Source organism: Lygodium microphyllum, chromosome 20 (assembly GCF_053477565.2).
Source record: "Lygodium microphyllum isolate KBCC chromosome 20, Lygodium_microphyllum_v1.1.10, whole genome shotgun sequence".
Taxonomy (NCBI): Eukaryota; Viridiplantae; Streptophyta; class Polypodiopsida; order Schizaeales; family Lygodiaceae; genus Lygodium; species Lygodium microphyllum.
This window is the reverse complement of record NC_141154.1, coordinates 125,264,415-125,277,318: the sequence shown is the minus strand read 5'-3', so window position 1 is coordinate 125,277,318 and position 12,904 is coordinate 125,264,415. Positions and strand designations below refer to the sequence as shown.

Genomic DNA, 12,904 nt, shown 5'->3' with positions numbered 1-12,904 from the left:
TGCATACACATTTCTACTTAGCCTTTTATAATTATGACACATACCTAGGTTATCACATTAAGCGCATTGAGTCTCCTAAGATTCCTCCTTCATAGTACATCATGATGTTAACCTTATGATGTATACATTGAGGAGTCTCCTAAGATTCCTCCTTCATAGTACATCATGATGTTAACCTTATGATGTATACATTGAGCTCTCGACATGCTCCCAACCATATATACACACATTGGTCAAGCTAGTTTGATACACAAGCAAAGATACACTAGGTACACATACACCAAAAATATAATTTTCAATAATAATACACTAAATGCCAATGTGCTAACATGTAGATATTCTTATCCTTTAAATATTATGATATGCCACCTAATTAATTTTGATTATGATGTAATGGTAAAGGATAAATTAAGGATTCCCTTGCTAACCCTTATGCACACATGTGTCTATTACACACACACACACACACACACACACATACACACACACACACACACACCTCCACACACACACGCCCACGCACACGCACACGCCCGCGCCCGCGCCCACGCACACGCCCACGCCCGCGCCCGCGTGCCCACGCCCGTGCACGCGTGCCCACGCACGCGCCCGCGCGCCCACGCACACGCACACGCACGCACGCACGCACGCACGCGCGCACACACACACACACACACACACACACACACACACACACACACACACACACACACACACACACACACACAATCCTACATTCAAAAAATACACACATATTTCAATATCAGATCATCTTAACCTCCAATATTAATCCAACTTAAACATGATATTAGGATCACATGTTTATATGCATTAAATCCATTTCCTACCTAGAGATAAGATATGCACTACTAACAGGTGGTCTTATTGACAAGCATGTAAAACCCTAGCTTTGGTCAGGTGAGATGAAGTCACACTTGATAATTAAAAGCTCTTTTTAAACTAAGTTTTTCATAGTATTCACACTAGGTACTATTGAGTCTTGTACATATCATGCTTTTACCAATGTAATGTAGAGGTGGGTGACTATTATGTTGGAATTAGTATAATATAAGATATTTGAATAGATTGCTAGATCCCCTTTGTGCCAAGAGAGAGAGAGAGAGAGAGAGAGAGAGAGAGAGAGAGAGAGAGAGAGAGAGAGAGAGAGAGAGAGAGAGAGAGAGAGAGAGAGAGAGAGAGAGAGAGCTCCATCATTGGAGTTTTTTGTGTGTAAAAAGCTAGCGGCATCCACTCCAACTTGGATGCTATGAACCTTAACAATATTCTCCTTTAAATATCTATGTTCCATAAAGGAAAAATGTTTGAAAAGTAATTATTTTGAGAAAAAGCTTTTGCTTGGAAAAATGAGAAGCAAGCAAGGCATAGCTACGAGCTTCACAATGATTCACATTGCATGAAGCACGGTAGTAGACATGATTGGCAACATGCTAGCTAGTATGTATTTATGGAACTATTGAACCAAGTATTGGGTTCTCCCACCTAGAAAATAGTCTATCCTAAAAAAGAAATTGAAAAGGAGGGAATAATGGAGGATAATATCCCCCATTATTTTTGAGATTTTACCAATGTACCTACTCGTGCCCCTTCATTTGCCTATGCATGCACTAATGGTGGGTTGGATACAGTCTTTTGGGTCCAATGGTTTTTTGACCTTGCATATATAGAGTTATGTAGCATAACCAATTGACACCTATTTATGAAGGATTAGGCTATTACAAGCAACCTTGCTCCTCAACAATGCACACTCCAAGGACATAAACCATTATGTGGAAAGATTTGCATACGACTATGCTCAAATATGCTTAAGGAAATAATAGGTTGGCTTATACTACTTTGACACAATTTTGCCTAGTATTGCTATATATTATAGGACCTGAGTTCTCATGCTCAAAAACCATGTAGTCTACTAAGTCCATTTGTGTATTGGTCTTGTAGGCTCTCACTGTATATAGGTCAGTCATCATTAGGAACCTTGGATTCTGAACCCCCAACCTCTTTATTAGCTGACTAGAAGCCCTCGTTTTGATCAAATTTGTAGTATAGCTTGTATGACAAAGTCATTCTATAGTAATACTAGATCGACTCTATAACATAGCTGGTAGGACCATGGTAGTTTATTATTTTTGGTTCCACTTGTATCTTCACTGAATTCATATATCCCTATGTACTTGCTACTGAATGCATGAAACAATATATTACCTTCATAGTTTTGTTGTAATATTAATTAATAACTATCTCATATATTTGACTGAGGATAGGGTGGATGATAATCTAATTGAAGATTGCGTAAGCATGTTAGTAGCAATATATTCATCATGTTTGAATGATCTCATTTATCCCATAATTGGCGGTTGCATATGATCATAATTCAACACCTTTCTTGCATAATGTGAAAGAAATTCCCATAAATACATATGCTTTGACCCTGAGGCTCCAACTTGGTATCTTCAAATACTGCTAATACTATATACTTTGTTTCATTATTGTGTGCATTAACCTTGAAGCTCATTCGATTCTTGGAATTTATTCTTCATGCTTCCCTTATAGTGCCTTGGTGTCGACTATCAGGATTAAGGGCATTTGTTTGTATCTTTTGCATATTGATAACGTGCAATAAGGACCATGCAGATATGAGGTATGAATTACAATAAGGAGTGCTCAATGTGATAATTCTTTGTGAAGGGAGTGAGCCCTAAAGTGGAAGCACGGAGTGGAAGCAAGAGCTATGGTGGAAGAAGCAAGAGCAAGAGATAGACATAAGATGTGGGAACTCCAACTGTCATAATGTGTGACCAGCCTTCCCTTTATTCAAATTCACTAAAAGAATAAAGAATGAAGTAACAGTGATGGTGGTTGCATGCCACCTATAGTTAGCCACAGGCGCCTTTACCCCCCAAATCCTCCCACTTAAAGGCAAATGTGCCCTTAGTAAGGAGAGAACAAGAAAAAAATGAAAAAGTATAAATGTACATAAGTACAATAGGATGAGGAAGGACATCATCTCATCCAATGCCTATCAAGTTCCTGCGGAAGGCAAAATGCTCCACTGAGAGGCTTTTAATGAGCAGATCTATAGGATTTTAGATGGTCGAGATTTGGACAAGCTCCTCAATGACCTCTCATATACAATGGTAATGCACCTCAATGTGCTTCGTCTTCACATGGAAGACCAGATTCTTGGCCAATTGAATAGTGCTCATAGAATCCGAATGCAGTGTAGGGACCACATTAGTAATACCAAGGTTTGCCACACTAGATAGCCTAACCAGAGAGCCTCCTTGCAAGCCTCAGTGGGCTATAGCATACTTTGTCTCTATAGTAGATAGAGCTGTGCATTTTTGCACCCTGGACATCCAAGAAACAACACCTTCAACAAAGGTGAAGACATAGCCAAAGGTGGACTTCCAATTATTTACATGTCCTACATAATTAGAGTTAGTGTATGCCATGACTCCTATAGCCTAGCCACAATAACAGATGCACGTATCTGTTGTGCCCTTCACGTACCTCATGATACCACTAATGGTATCCCAATGCTATTTGCTAAGTGTAGCCATATAGCGTGCCACAACTTCCACTGCAAATGCTATGTTAGGAGAAGAGCGACATTCATGGCATACATCAAACTACCCACTGTAGATGCATAAGGGATCTCGACCATCTCAACCTTCTACTCATCAGATTGTAGACAATCGGCCTGACTAACCTTCACGTGAGAAGGTAAAGGATAACCAATATGCTTAACATCCTGAAGATGAAATTGCTCAAGGACCTTCTAGATGTAGTCCTTCTGTGATAAGTAGAGGTGCCCCTTAGAGCAATCAAACATAATTCACATCCTAGGAATATTGAGGCATGTCCCATGTCCTTCATCTCAAAACTCTTCTCTTGAATTGACATTTCAAGGCATCCAACTCATCATGAGCACTCCTAGCAATCAACATATCATCCACATAAACGATCAACATCATCCAACTAATCATGAGCACTCCCAGCAATCAACATATCATCCACATAAAGGATCAACATCATAAGGCTACTGTCATGAGCCTTTTTCGTGTATAAACTCCAATCTATATCATTGTGGGAATATCCCTATGAATGCATAAAGATATCAAACTTATGATACCATTCCCTCGGTGTTTGCTTAAGGCCATAAATACTCTTTTGTAATATGCACACTAGATGTTTCCTACCAAGGTCTGCAAATCCCTTAGATTGCTCCATGTAAATCTCATTATGCAAGTCCCCCTGAAGAAAAGCCATCTTGACGTCCATCTGATAAAAATCTAAGTCAAGTTGAGCAACCAAATTCAGTACCAAGCATAGGGTAGTCATCTTCACAACATGAGAAAATACTTCATCAAAGTCCACACCATGTTCCTACTTGAAGCCCTTAGCAACCAATTTGGCCTTGTATCTTGGCTTGGGGCATCCAGGGGTACTTTTCAACTTGTATATCCACTTGCATGGCAAAGCATGCTTTCCACTAGACAAATAAACCAAATTCTACATATGATTTTTCTACATTGAGTCATACTCTGACTTCATGGCCCTCTCCCAAGAGTAACTATCACCTATGTGTCCCTCATCATAAGTAAGAGGATCACCAACATCTGCCACCATAACATAATCTATAGAGGGCTCAAACCACGCAAGCTATTATCTATCTCTAGTAGACCACTTCAAAATAGGCTATGGGGCTTGTACATGTTGTGGAGCATTAGGGACTTGGGCCATTGGAGCATCAGCCCCCACTACTGCTGCAGGTTTTCTAGCTAGTTGTATAGTAACAGGAGGCTCCTCTTGAAATATCACCTTGTGTACCTCAACAACATGTCAAGCTACTTATACACTTTCTCCTCATGGAAAACAACATCATGGCTATTGATAATCTTCCGAGTCTATGGATCCCATAGGCGATAGTCCATCTCATATTCCGTATCCCATAACCAATAAAAATACATTTTCTTAGGATCTAACTTATTGCACTTGTCCTTAGATACATGGCAGAAAGCCTCACAATGAAAGATACAAAAATGAGCATATGAGGTAGGTTTTCTAGCCCATAACTCCTCTACAACAACTTGATAGTCAAGAGCAGTACATGGGGACAGATTTATCAAGTGTACAGTAGTAGTAACTGCATGAGCCCAAAGATACTATGGTAAGCCTACATGGCTAAGCATACTGTGAACTAACTAAGGTGGGGTGTATGGGGGGCGATCAACTGGCACTTAATATCCCTCTCATCACAAAGCTTCTCAAAGTATTTAGAGACATACTTACCCCCATTTACTCGATCTTAGGCATTTCGGCCTCTACCAAGATCGGTTCTCAACCAAAGCAAGCCAATGCTGAAATGTAGCCAAGACTTCCAATTTTTACTTAATAGGATATGCCTAGACCTTATGTGTACAGTTATCGATGAAAGTAATGAAATAATTTACACCACCTAATGACTGGGCATGGAACCATATACATCCGAATGAACAAGAGCCAATGGCTTACCTATGTGTGTCATACGAGACTTTTTATACATATTACATGTTTTCCAACCATATAAACCATGATCACAAGATTCAAAGAACTTACAGTCAAGAGGTAGAAGATACTGCAAATGGGTAAGCATTTTCATTTCTTTTAAGGACATATGTCCAAGGTGATGATGCCAAAGAGATACATGTGAAACTACATCCATTACCAAAACATGGTTAACTAACCCAAATACAAGCAAGGAGTAGAGAGTATTGGACTTAGCACCACGTGCAATGACAAGATTCCCATGGGTAATTTTCCATGAGGAATCACCAAAAGAAACAACATAGCTTGCATTATCCAAAGTGTTAATAGAGATAAAGCTCTTCATGAGAGTGGTACATGATGTACATCATGAAGAGTAAACATATAAGATAAACGTAGCTAGACATCACCAATAGCAACTATCTCCAATGCTAGAGGTCATTACCCAAATGGACAAATCCAGTCATACTATGATAGGAGTGAAACCACTCTTTAAGAGGGGTCACATGAAAGGAAGCCCTTGATTCTATCATCCAACACTGAGTATACTCTGACAAAGCATCAGCCAACTTTGAAGTATCAAGAGAATAAGTTGTAAGTATGAAATCATCATCAAAATTAGTCTGCATAATATTAATCTCTTCAATCTTAATGGTTGACTTGCTAGGGACAATGTTGTATTTATCGTTTTTGTCGTGTAATTCACCCTTGCCCTTTTTCTTACACTTTTTTGTGTATTTTATGGCACTGCAGTCGAATATGTTCTACTTTCCCATAGTAATGATAAGTCAATGAGGACTGATGGCCATGGGACTCACTACAAAACTATCCATGTGACAAAGAGCGAGATTGTTGAGAGTCTTGCCCATGGTGGGCATTACCACTCTTACCATTATTTCCCCTAACTATCAGACTGTACCCTATTAGTAGGTATGTTGGCATTCATAACAGTACGAAATGTATCCCTTGATTCAAGTAATGTAACTAAGAGGAATAAGGAAAGTAAAGTACCCTTGAATTCAATCGCTTGTGAAAACAAACAACTGATAATGGAATGAAACCCATTTAAGTGAGCTGATATAGAAGTGCCCTCTCTCATGCAAAGGTCCATGAGTTGCTTCAACCAATACATATGAAGAGTAGGGCTTTGCTGGTTATAGACAATGCGAATCTTTTTCCATAATTCCCATGCAGACTGCCCATCAAAGAGACAACATTATAGAACACCTACTTAGAGAGGGACAATATGATGGTGGACTTACATAGCTCATCTAATTCAGCCCAATCCTCTTCATCAATAAGTTTTGGCTTGAACCCCTATGTTTCAAAGGCCTAGCTTACATTTTTTGGAATAAAACTTGCCAGATTTGGGCCTTCTGGTAGTTTTAGTTGATGCCATCCATCTTGTCAATATTGGGGAGGCACTAAGGGGTGCCAAAGAAGCCCTCAAGTAGGCCCAAAAAAGGTGGAAAGCAAGCCAAGCTTCAATGATAAGCTGTAGGTATGGCTATCTTTTTTTGCAAATTGTTTGGTATGACTGAGCTGAAATGTGGCTCAAGATCAAGCTCAAGAGATCTCATTAAAACTCTATAGCATGTCCAAACAAGTGGGGAATAGGGGAGGGCCACAAATCATACCTCTTCAAGTTGAGCTATGGCTGCCATGAAAGGGACTACTGTAGGTAGCTTGAATGGAAGTTGAAGCAATGCCACTTGAGCTCATGGAGAAAAAACCTCTGACACTAGTTGAAGAAGGGAATGAGCCTTGAAGTGGAAGCACAAAGCGGAAACAAGAGCTATGGTGGAAGGAGCAAAAGCAAGAGAGGGAAATACACAAGATGTGGGAAATCTAGCTGTCACAATGCGTGACCGGCCTTCCCTTTATTCAAATTCCATTGAAAGAATAAATAATGTGATAATGATGGGTGTCTTCCACCTGCAATGTACAAGTGTGCGGATATGCAGGTATTGTCGATGTAACTAACACATGCACCTTTATTCCCAACACTTTTTTTGGCAACTTGAGGTTAGATAATACACATGCTAAAAGGGTGCCATGGATAAACATATTGCTCCATATAATTGAGTCTTCCATATGAGCATATAATTGGTTGTGGGATTATTCCAGTCATGATTGCAATTCATATATGCCACATTTTGACTTGGAGTTTGGATTTGAAAGCTTTATATTAGTCTAGGTTATTATAGCTTAGCATTGATAATAATTATTTCGTAACTATGGATAGGAGAAAGATGTTTTTAAAGAATCACCTTTGATCTCTATTAAAGCAAGTATATATTGTTGGCTATTAATTGACGGGTATATCATTCACTCATGTGTACTCAAGGTTGGTGACCTAAGGTTCTTAAAAGGCTTATAATACACACTTGCATATGTGTCAAGGAGAGAGGACTGGGGAAAGAGAAAGAGGAGAGAGAAGACTACAGAAGAGAGAGAAGAAGAAGTGCAGAAGAGAGAGAATGAGAGTGATGAGGAGAAAGAAATGCTAGAAATGGAGAGAGAAAGACAGGAAGAGAGAAGACAACCATGAAAGCTGGAGAGAAGGAGAAGATGAAGGAGACTTGTATTATTATAATCTGATGGTCAAAAATCCAGTCCCTTACACCTTTTATACTGGCTAGTGTAGCTAGTATTTTATCCTCATTATTTTATTTCCCCTCTCTTACATTCTATCCCCACCCAAAGGTTTTTTCCCTTAAAAAAAAGTTGGGCACTTATTACAAAAAGACAGGGTATGAGATATAGGTATAATTGGGGAATGATAAAATTTAAATCTTGACCCATATTCTCTAAGAAGATGAAGCCTACAAGGAGTGGACGGTGTGATGTCTACTACATGACCTTGATGTAGTAAATTTGAGATAACTTTTTGTAGAGAACTCCGATCAAGGTATGGTACACACCAAAATGGAGCTCTTGGTAAGGGCTTTTAGCCCATGTAGGTTAGGTTTGGCTGTTCAGAGTAAAATTTGGTGTAAAATAGTGAGTTATTTGCAATATTTCCTACACTAAAATATGGCCATAGATAACCAATCTTTAGCCAAAAGAGTCTACAAAAAAAAGAAATTGTCTGCAAGTTGGATGTTGGTCCAAATGAGATCCCAAGCAATCTATTAACCTCCTAGATCAAAAGGTATTCCATCATAATGATTGTCCAAGAGAAGAGAATGGCCATCAACCACATACTCCAATCCACTCTAATTAAATGGATACAAGGAAGTATCCCCATAATCAAGTCCATAATCATATCCATTATCTCTCAGATCATAGAGAAGCACAATTCCATCTTCATCTTCATGTATGCCCAAATCGTGTATTACATCATCATCAGACATATACCAGTCATCATAACCATGATCAAGGTACTCATTATCAAATGCGCTCAATGGCTATTGTAAACCTTGATTAAGTGTAAATTGATGCTCAAGAAAGTCATCATGAGGTTTCTCCAAGAGTCTAAAACCTTCAACATACCATCTACATTTGTGAGTGCCTCATGTGATTTTTTAGCTAATATGTCATGAGCTTGTACATCTTGCTCTTCATTGTTTCCTTCTTGTGCATCTTTCTCTTCACTGTTCCCTTCTTGTACATCCTCTTGGTCTTCTTGCTCTTTTCCCTTTAGTTGAATCTCCAACCACTTAGAGAGATTGGCATTAAGTGTGTCCATGGTTGCTCTCATTTGATGCATTTCCTTCATCATCTCAGCATGATTTTCCTTCATCATCTTAGCAAGATTTTCTGTACTGTATACATCTTCTTGTTGATCATGTTGCTCATTATCCCCTTCTTGGTGTTCAACTTGCTCATTTCTCTCTTCTTCATCATCAACACCTTGAAAAGAACTCATCATTACATTTGGGTGATCATGAGGTATGAATTGATTGGGATATAGGATACCATGGTAGTTACGAACTTGTTTCTCATCAAAGCTAGAAGAGTACTAATAAGCATGACCATTATCGTCGTGTCCATAAGAATTGGGCTGCTGAATTAAGGGAGGTTCACATGCATAATCATGACTATGTTGCTTAAAATGTGGATGCTCATAAGCATAAGCATGTTGCCCATAATAGCCATTCTGCTGCCAAGGTTCAATGGAATGATACTCTACATTATGACACGGTACATCATATCTATAAGCACTAACATGTTGTCCACATGTACTTGCATATTGCTCATGTTCATTTGGATGTTGATGCTATCCATATTAATAAGATGCATGCAGATCATAGTGTGTACCATCAGCATATACATGTTGGCCATAAGCATAAGCATCTGGTGCATAATGCCCATGAAAATACTCATCATGCTGTTGATAATACTCAGGGTGATGAGAATCCATACTTGATTTAAGACTTGCTCCTTTTTCTATGTCCATCTTCATAAGAGCAATATACCGATCAATTAAAGCTGCAAGTTTATCAATATTATCCTGTGTTTGAAGCCAACCTTGTTCACTAGAGCTAGAGTTATTGATCTCAATTGCCATAACTTGTACAGTATGTTTCCTAGCCAAGATACTTCAAATTGACAACCCAAATACCAATGCTATGAAGAAAGAAGATATGACTCTGGCACTTTGAGTGAATGGAGTAAATGCAAGTGTATCCTTGCCTGATGCAAATCCTCAGCATCAATGTAGCCTCTTCATTCCAACCTTATTGTGCAACATCCTTCATGGACTCAATGACAACCTACAAATCCAGGCCCTTGAATGATTAACCAAGTTTTGTACCTTGTGATATGATGATAAGCCACACTAGAAACTCAAAGTTCAATCCAACATAGCCTGTTTAGGGAAACTGAACTTGATCACTCTCCCCAATTCTCAACAGCATGCCATTTCTCATATGGAAGTTCAGCTCTGTAGATTCCCAAAGTTGAAATACCATTACTACAGCTAGCATATCCACAGTGTTCATTGCTCCATTGAATGGGCACTTAGATCCTATTGGCATAGATCAGTAACATAAAGACATCCCTAGGCATCTATGCTTCCAATTCCAAGTCCTCATCATTTCAATCTCCAAAATTCCAAAGCTTCAACATTGGTTGCGTGATTCATGTCTAACAAACCGACATTGGTTGCCAATAGTCTTCAGTATAATGTGGCAACAACATCAGAGCAGTGTTTCAATGTTTTTCAATATATCTTCCCTTCTTTTAATGAATCTGCAAATTGCAGCATTAGGTGCCTGATTTAGAAAAAGTTCGATAGCACTTTGAAGGCCTGAACCTACATTTGATGTGGAACCAAAGCATGGTGGAGACGCCATCTAGAAACTCAAAGGTTTTACCAACTGGAAGAATATTCATGCATTGGACCCTCAAGCACCAAAATTTACAAGGTTACAATAGCGTGTATTATGATGGCACATTGGAATGTTGTTGCTTCTTACGTAATCATAGGCTTTACAAGTTGGCTTATCATAGACTATGACAATGATGTCTCCATAGATTGTGTTCCCCAATGTGGCCCTATGAAGTGTTTAGAAAATTGAACCATTGCTAGATACCAAAAACTGCAACCTTCTTCCTAATGAATCCACTTTTTTCCAAGCATCATTGGAAGCATTGCTATCTCCCTTGGTGATCTCCTTAATGCTTTGCAAATCTGGAAAACTATCGATCCATGTTTCCACGATGCTATTTTTCAGCGGCAATCATAAAGTGATAATAATGGTGCACATTTGTCAAAAAAATGGGGCTCTACATGCAGTATTATCTATAGCAGATGCACAAGACTATGTACTTTTGAAGTTCAGGATCTGTTGTCCATGTGTGCAAGTTGGTTAGCTTGTGCATCTGATGGTGGGTGGAGTAGAGACGTTGGGAAACTAGGTTCCTGAGAATGCATTGCCGTTGTTAGCTATGGGTGCTACTTGTTGGAAGGGGCACTGTCTTTTAAGGAAAAATGAACTTCCATTGAGTATGGAAGTACAACTATCTCCGGTGGGGGGTGCTGTAATTTAGATACCTAGCTCCAACATAAAATTTTCAAGCCTGGTTCTCCAAGCAAGCTGAATCCACACATGCCATAATAAGCATGCAGAAAATCTAGTACTTCCCTTGGATAATTGCTAAACCACCAAACTCACTTTGATAGCTTAATAAAAAGGCACACAGTGCATCAGTGTCCCAGAGATGCCCAACTCCAAGAAGGTTGAGTACTCCCCCAACCCAGAATGCATAGCAAGTATCGTATGACTTGTTTATCATTCCTTGGAAACCTCCTGCTATGACTGTTTCATTTTATAAGGCCATTCACATCCAAAACAATTGATGCCAACATTCCACACACTGGATCAGATACCATATGGCCCATCAACTTTAAAGCAGTAATAACTGCGCAATATGTAGCACCACTTGTACATGAGGCTCCAAGCTAGATGACAAGCTAAACCCATCCATATGACTGGAGTTCTAAGATATATCAATGCCTTTTCAGAATCCAATCTAGACTAATCATTGAGCATTGCCGAAATAGTAACAACACAATAAACAAAACACAAATATGTCTTTGCTCTTGTATTGACCGTTGTAAAGCTTCCATAACCTTGCTGTAGATTGTGCATGAGCACCCTATTATCTCCAATGTAATAGAGCCAAGCTTGAGATCTCTAAACCTGAGCCAGTGGCATAACCAAGTTGGTAGCTATTCTTTCCTGCATTGCCTAGTTACCATGGGTAGGGCTAGTGCCACAACCTCAGTATCCAGTCTTTCCAAGATCTCAACGATGGTTGTCTAGTTTTCCCACATATCTGCAGGGTGTACTATTGACACATCTAGATGAAAGCAACAAGATCCTGAGTGTTCACTTAACTGCCATTTCTGCAATTACACAACGTTCCATCTCTCAAATAGTCACATGCTAGGAGAGAAATCGGCCTCAGTCCAAGTATATTGGACTGAGGGCTGAAAGAATTTAGAGGCTGCCAAGCATGCACCTGGCTTGTGAAGGGGCACATGCCATGCCAAACTATGGCCAAGACTATGTTAATTTTCGAAAAGAACTAATAGAAACCAGGGCAAAAGCAGATAAATCCAAAACTCAAGAGGAAGTGTTTGATGCACGTATGGGCATAGGGAGAACTCTATACGATCATGCATTGTACATAGAGGCTATGACTAGCTTCAGACGAGCTAGCGAGGTGAAGCCTACTGATCCTAGGCCACATTTTCGCTTTGGAAATGATTTGTATTCTCTTGGCCAACATGCTAAAGCAAGAGATTGCTACACCTCAGCTTTGGATGCTGCAAAGATTTCAAGTATCCAATGGAATGGCCTTCTACCTCAGATCCATGTGAACCTTGGAATTGCACTTGAAGCTGAAG

General features: G+C 39.4%; 1 pseudogene; it reads right to left on the bottom strand.

Moving 5' to 3' along the window:
* Positions 1-11,545: 11,545 nt before the first annotated feature.
* Positions 11,546-12,143, bottom strand: LOC148019352 (geranylgeranyl transferase type-1 subunit beta pseudogene; annotated as a pseudogene).
* Between the last annotated feature and the right edge of the window lie 761 nt (positions 12,144-12,904).